The sequence below is a fragment of the Momordica charantia genome (genome assembly GCF_013281855.1).
Source record: "Momordica charantia cultivar OHB3-1 chromosome 7 unlocalized genomic scaffold, Mcharantia_2.0 BLBB01000007.1, whole genome shotgun sequence".
Taxonomy (NCBI): domain Eukaryota; kingdom Viridiplantae; phylum Streptophyta; class Magnoliopsida; order Cucurbitales; family Cucurbitaceae; genus Momordica; species Momordica charantia.
Window position 1 is genome coordinate 1,385,181 of NW_028275165.1, and position 7,475 is coordinate 1,392,655.

A 7,475-nucleotide genomic window follows, 5' to 3' on the forward strand; every position below is an offset into this window, starting at 1 on the left:
TTTGTGCAGGTCCGCCCAAGTATTCAGATCGGTCCGGAGGCCGAGTTCGAGCTGCAATCTAATATACACTGTTGTGCATATCCTTGCATAAACATTTGGCGCCGTCTGTGGGGACGACAATCTAAGTCATCCCAATCCTTTTAAACCAATACGCGAGCGAAAATGGTTCAACCAGCAAACTCGACCAATACGGCAGATCGAAGGACTCTAGCTGCCAGCGATGCCCACCAGAGGGAGGTCGGAGCAGCAGTGGTAGAGGGGCAAGGTCACGACGGCCTAGTAACAGAACCCCTCCGCAGGTCGGCACGAATCACCGCGCCTGTCCTACCACCTGCGCACCCAAGGACATCCAAGGCCACCCGTGGCCGAGGTGGGACCTCTAAGAAGAGCGCCCGGGATCCAGCCCTGGCTCCACCAAGTGAGAACTTTAACGCACTCCAGAGAGAAATGGAGGCAATGCGCACACAAATGCGGTCCATGGAGGAAATGTATAACGAGATGATACTAGCTGCAGGCGTAGGGTCCCGATCTGAAAATCGAATGACGCGCATTGACATACGCGAGCAAAGGGGTTCCCACCTCGGCCCAGTCGAGGAGGAACATCCCGAAGACAACGAGAGCGAGGGACACACTCGCCAGAGAGGAGACCTTCGTGAACACCTCAATAGTAAGAGAGGCTCATCTCTCCGAAAAGGACAGTCACCATCCCGCTCACACAGGAGCTCCAACCAGCAGGCTGAATCCTCTCACAACCCAGCAACTACCGCAGGGGTGATCACAAGGGCAGAGTTCGACCAGCTGAGGGGCAAGCTCGACGCTCAGGTGGAGGCCTTAAAGGCCAAATGTGAGCAGAAAGAAGGTTCACTGAACGATGGCGACTTAGGAGAGTCGCCCTTCACCTCGGACGTTTTGGAAGCACCGATCCCTCCGAAGTTCAAAGCTCCTACTGTGAAGCCTTATGATGGGTCGAAGGACCCCAAGGATTATATTGAGGTCTTTGAAGGCCTCATGGATTTCCAAGCGGCATCAGACGCAATCAAATGCCACGCCTTTCAGATCGCGCTTACTGGCAGCGCGCGATTGTGGTATCGGAGACTGCCAGCCAGGTCGATCTCGACCTACTCTCAGCTGAGAAGGGAGTTCCTCGCCCAGTTCTCTTCTCGGCATTATGACAAAAAAACAGCGACTCATCTCGCCACCATCAGACAGAAGGAGGGTGAGACGCTGCGAGAATATGTCACCAGATTCCAGGAGAAGCAGTTGAAGGTCGCACACTGCTCCGATGACTCGGCCATGTGCTATTTTCTCACCGGTCTAGCCGACGAGGCCCTCACGGTGAAACTTGGAAAGGAGGCCCCAGCCACCTTCGCCGAGGTGCTTCAGAAGGCGAAGAAAGTCATCGATGGACAGGAACTCCTCCGAACCAAAACCGGCCGACCAGAACGAAAGATCGGCCGGGGCAGAAGTGGAAAAGATATAGAAAAGGCAGATCCCAAGTCCAAGGATAAGGGATCCTTTTCCAGCACCCGAGCTGAGTATCGAAGGGCGGAGAACGGACCTACGAGGAGCCGACCTTACGAACGCTTCACCCCGACCACGATTCCAATTTCCGAGATCCTAACGAACATCGAGGAGTCTGGAATGGAAAAACTACTCAAGCGTCCTGAGAAGCTTCGGGGAGCCCCGAAAAGGCGCAATAAGGGTAAGTATTGCCGCTTCCATCGGGAGCACGGCCATAACACGTCGGACTGCTGGGAGTTGAAGCGCCAAATTGAGGATCTAATTCAAGATGGCTACTTCAAGAAATTTGTGGGAAAGCCCAGGACCAGCTCGGTAGAGAAAAAGGAAGAGCGGAAGCGTTCGAGGACGCCGCCCCGGCGCACTGACCGACCTGCGGTCATCAATACCATTTTCGGAGGGCCAAGCGGGGGTCAGTTCGGACATAAAAGAAAGGAGCTAGCTCGTGCAGCCAGGCGCGAGGTGTGCATCATCAGGGAGCAGAGGTCGTCCTGCCCAATCACCTTCGACAGTACAGACTTAGAGGAGGTCAACCTGCCCCACAATGATGCACTTGTGATCGCTCCCTTGATTGATCATGTGGTGGTCAGGAGGGTGCTGATAGACGGAGGCGCATCTGCTAACATCCTGTCCTTACCGACCTACCTCGCCCTGGGTTGGACGAGGTCGCAATTGACGAAAAGCCCGACACCGCTGGTTGGGTTCTCTGGAGAGTCGGTCATCCCAGAGGGTTGCATCGACTTGCCGGTCACACTTGGGCAGGACCAAACTCAGGTCACCTAAATGGCCGAGTTCGTTGTAATTGACGGTAGATCGGCTTATAACGCCATCGTTGGGAGACCCATCATCCACTCATTTCGGGCCATTCCCTCGACACTTCATCAAATTTTGAAGTATTCCACCCCCAATGGTGTGGGCACGGTCCGAGGAGAACAGACCGCTTCGAGGGAGTGTTATGCCTCCGCACTCAAAAGCTCATCGGTCTGCGCCCTCGAAACTCTCGCCGGTAGGGATGGGACGCTCGAGTTCGAGGCCGACCTGCCGAGGAGGGAGTTTGCCGCACCCACTGAGGAGCTCGAGCTTGTTCCTCTACTTAGTCCCGAGAAGCAAGTAAGCATAGGAACCAAGCTGGGGGCCACCGACAGAGAGGAGCTAATCCACTTCTTCAGATCCAACTCGGATGTCTTTGCGTGGTCCCATGAGGACATGCCCGGCATTGACCCGAAAATTATGACTTATCGCCTCAGCATAGATCCGTCATTCCGACCTGTAAAGCAAAAAAGAAGACCTATAAACAAGGAGCGGAGTGATGTAATTGTTGAGAAAGTTAGCAAACTTTTGAAAGCTGAATACATAAAAGAAATTTCGTATCCCGAGTGGCTCTCCAATGTTGTATTAGTTAAAAAATCTAACGGAAAGTGGAGAATGTGCGTAGATTTTACGAACTTAAATAAGGCATGCCCGAAAGATTGCTTCCCACTGCCGAGGATTGATCAGCTCGTGGACGCCACAGCCGGGCACGAACTGCTCACCTTCATGGACGCCTACTCTAGGTACAACCAAATCAAGATGCATGTCCCAGATCAAGGTCATACCGCATTCATAACAGACCAAGGTCTGTACTGTTACAAGGTCATGCCCTTCGGGTTAAAAAACACAGGAGCGACCTACCAGAGAATGGTGAACAAAATGTTCACCAAGCAGATCGGCCAGAATATGGAAGTGTATGTGGACGACATGCTTGTCAAGAGCAAGCCGTCTAAGTCGCATCTCTCCGATATGACCGAAGCCTTCGAGGTTCTGAGGACATATCAAATGAAGCTCAACCCAGCTAAATGTGTCTTTGGAGTCTCTTTGGGAAAATTCCTTGGCTTCATGGTGAACAACCGGGGAATTGAGGCCAACCCCGAAAAGATTAAAGCCGTGCTCGAGATGGAGGCACCTAAGACGCTGAAGCAGCTTCAGTGCCTCAATGGCAGGATTGCGGCCCTGAACCGGTTTGTTTCAAGATCGACAGATAAGTGTCTTCCTTTCTTTAAAGTCCTACGGAGGAAAGGGCTGTTTGAATGGACAGCGGAGTGCGAGCAAGCATTTCAGCAGTTGAAAAGCTACCTCTGTTCGGCACCTTTGCTCGCCAAGCCCATGCTGGGGGACAAGCTCTAATGTACTTAGCAGTGTCTGACAGCACCGTCAGCTCGGCCCTAATCAGGCAAGAGGAAGCGCGGCAAAACCCGGTCTACTACACAAGCAAGGCTATGACCGAAGCCGAGACCAGATACCCTCAAATGGAAAAGTTGGCTCTTGCTTTAGTCACCTCGGCCCGACGGCTTAGACCATACTTCCAAGCCCATACTGTGGTGGTGCTCACTAACTTGCCCCTAAAAAACATCTTCCATAAGCCAGAAGCTTCTGGACGCCTGATGAATGTGCAATGGAGCTAAGTGAGTACGACATCCAGTTCGAACCCAGAACTCCGTTGAAAGGACAAGCAGCGGCAGATTTCATAGCCGAGCTCACACCACCTTCCGAACTGAGCGAGTCCGACCTACCGTGGACAATCTATGTCGACGGATCCTCCAATGAGAAGAGGTGCGGGGCCGGGGTCCTCTTGCTCGAACCAGGAGGCGAGCGATTTGAGTATGCCTTGCGGTTCGGCTTCCGGACTTCTAACAACGAGGCTGAGTATGAAGCATTTATTGCCGGCTTGCGAATCGCTAGAGCATTGGGGGCCTCTTGTGTTAAGGTCTTCAGCGACTCCCAGCTGGTTGTGAGCAAGATCAAGGAAGAGTACCAAGCCAAAGACTCCCGAATGGAGAAGTATTTGGGCAAGGTCAGATCGTACCTCGCCCAGTTTCGAACTTACGAAGTAAGCCGTGTTCCCCGAGCAGAAAATTCTAATGCTGACGCCTTGGCAAAGTTAGCATCGGCGTAAGAGACCGACCTGGCCAGGTCGGTCCCCGTCGAGATCTTAGATAATCCCTCGATCTCAGAGCCAGATCTGATGGAGATCGGCACTCCAGAGTCCTCATGGATGGACCCGATTGCGAACTTCATTAGGGGCAACTCACCACAAGACCCCAAGGAGCGCAGAAAGTTGGCAAGGCGAGCAGCTCGGTTCGTGGTCCGAGGTGGAGCATTGTACCGACGCGGCTTTTCCCTGCCTCTATTGAGATGCCTAACCCCTGAAGAGGGCCTGTACGTCCTCAGAGAAATCTACGAAGGAGTGTGCGGCAATCACTCAGGCGCCCGGTCGTTGTCAGCCAAAGTGATCCGACAAGGATACTATTGGCCGACCCTCAGCCAGGACGCCAAGAAGTTCGTTAGAACTTGCGACAATTGCCAACGCTACGGAACCATAATCCACCAACCTCCCGAGCTGCTCACCCCTATCTCGGCCCCGTGGCCATTCGCGCAGTGGGGGGTAGATAGATATCATTGGTCCTTTCCCTTTGGGCAAGGGCCAGACCAAATTCGCTGTGGTTGCTGTGGATTACTTCACAAAGTGGGCCGAGGCCGAGGCGCTCTCCCACATAACGGAATCCAGAGTCACGTCCTTCGTATGAACAAATATCATATGTCGCTTTGGTATACCGCAGGCCATTGTGACAGACAATGGGAAGCAGTTTGACAACGCCAAGTTCAAAGACTTTTGCAGCAAGCTTGACATAAGTCACCTTAGCTCGTCCCCCGCACATCCGCAAGCAAATGGGCAGGTGGAGGCAGTCAACAAGATCATCAAGCGAGGCATCAAACTTAGACTAGACTTCAAGAAAGGCAGGTGGGCCGAGGAGCTACCAGAGGTTCTATGGTCCTACGGGACCACCCAAAGAGAATCGACGGGTGAGACCCCGTTCTCCCTGGCCTTCAGCTCCGAAGCTGTAGTCCCGGTTGAGATCGACATGCCATCTGACAGAGTAGAGCATTACGAGCCTACGACAAATGAGGAAGAGCTGCTCCTCAACCTCGACTTGTTGGAAGAAAGAAGAGCAATGGCCCAGCTACACCTAGCGGAATATCAGGGCAGAATGGCCAGACATTACAACGCCCGCGTTCGACCTCGGACCTTTCAGGTTGAACATCTGGTCTTAAGGAGGGTCCAAACCCATGTGGGTGCCCTTGATCCGACCTAGGAGGGCCCGTTTGAAGACAAGGGCATAGTCCGACCTGAGACGTACGTATTGGCCGATCTGAAAGGAGACGTCCTTGCGCACCCGTGGAACGCGGAGCACCTGAAGCGTTATTATCCTTGAAATGCCAAAAGGATTTTCAATGGATCTGTAAAAACTGTTTCAAAAGAATTATGATCGAAATAAATGTGATGATTTAATTTCATGATTTCGAGTTCGACCAGAAATTAAATGGGGGCCACGGACTCCCACGCGATCACATTTCAGCAGTCGGTTAAAATTCAATCCTCCAAAACCTAAGGGTACGAGGTGTGATGCCAAAACCACTGATGAACTTAAAATTCAAACCTTCAAGGTAAAGGGACGATGTGAAAAGTTCAAAATGATCAAGCCTCTGAACCTGAGGGTACGATGTACGATATAAAGAACAGCTACGGACTTAGGATTTTAGCCTTTTAACGTTTTTAAGTTAAGGGTGCGATGTTAAAAAATCCAGAGTTGGTGCAATGCATTGAATGCTAGACAGAGATTCAAATTCAAACTTTCAAATTATTTTAATTGAAGGCGCGACCTCAAAAGTAAGAGGTGCGAGGTGACATTGGCTGCAGTTCAAAGAAAAAGCAAAGAAAGGAAAGATGTTGCCAACAACAAAGTAAAAACAAATGGGAGCTTCTTTATTGAATGGAGAGCAGAGCCAAGGCTTATAGACCTTGCAGCTCTGCCCTGACACTTACAAACAAAAAACAAAAGAGAAGAGAAGAAAGACAGCGAAAAGCCTTTTGAAGGGTGGTCGCCTAAGAGCCTGCTTGAGGAGCGCCCTCTTGAATGGTGCCGACCTGATCCTCTTCGAGGTCGGAGTAGTCAGAGTCCAGATCTCTGACGTACTTATCCACCAACGCTTAGGGGCCAAGGGTGCCGCTAGGCCTAGACGCCCACTGCTCAGCATACCTCTTCTTCAGACCACCGAGATCGATCTGAAGGTCAGGCATGTCGGAAGCAATGCCCTTCATGAGAAACTTGAAGCCCGCGTCAGAGAAGTCTTTGGCAAATCCATCGAAGTCAGGATGTTGCCTAAACAATTCCTCCAATAGGGCTCCATTGCTGAGACGCTCCTTCACCTCTCCAGCTCGGCAGTCGCATGTTTCAGCTCCTCCTCCTTTGCTTCAAGCGCCTGGAGCATGTCGTCCTTCTCCTTGAGGAGTTGGAACTTCTCCTTCTCCAAGCCCTTGGTGATAGCATGGGCAGCTTGGAGCTGGGCCTTGCGTCTGTCTTCTTCCTTCTTCAGCAGCTCGGCCTTGGTCTCCACCTCGGCCTTCAAAATTTCCACCTCAGAGTGAGCCTTCAGCAGCTCATCCTTCATGGTGGAGGAAGCAGCCTCCAAGGCAGCAGAGAACTCCTCTTTCTCCCTCGCTGCCAGAACTTCCCTCCCATCCAGCTCGGCCTTCACGGGCAGAGCCGATTGAATGGAAGCAACGAATGCCTGAGAAAAGGTACAAATAAGAAGTTAGACCGAGCTACCTGTTAGGTAAATTGAGCAAAAACACCAATCTTACCTCAGCGGCGTAGTCGATGGTCCTCTGCAGAACGGACCCTGGGTCACTTACAAATTTGAACGCCCTTCTTAGGCAGCGGTCCAAACTTGCGGCCGAGATGCGGGACACATTGTCCCTCACCCCAGAACTTGACGGCTCAACTCTGAACCGTGCCATCACATCGGACGTCCCGCCCATCCTAGCCTCAGGATCGTCCACCCGATCTGCGAAGCTCGCAGGCAAGACCCCACGAGCTCCGACCTCAAAGGGGGAGGTGGTCTTCTTCTTCTTCCTCCTT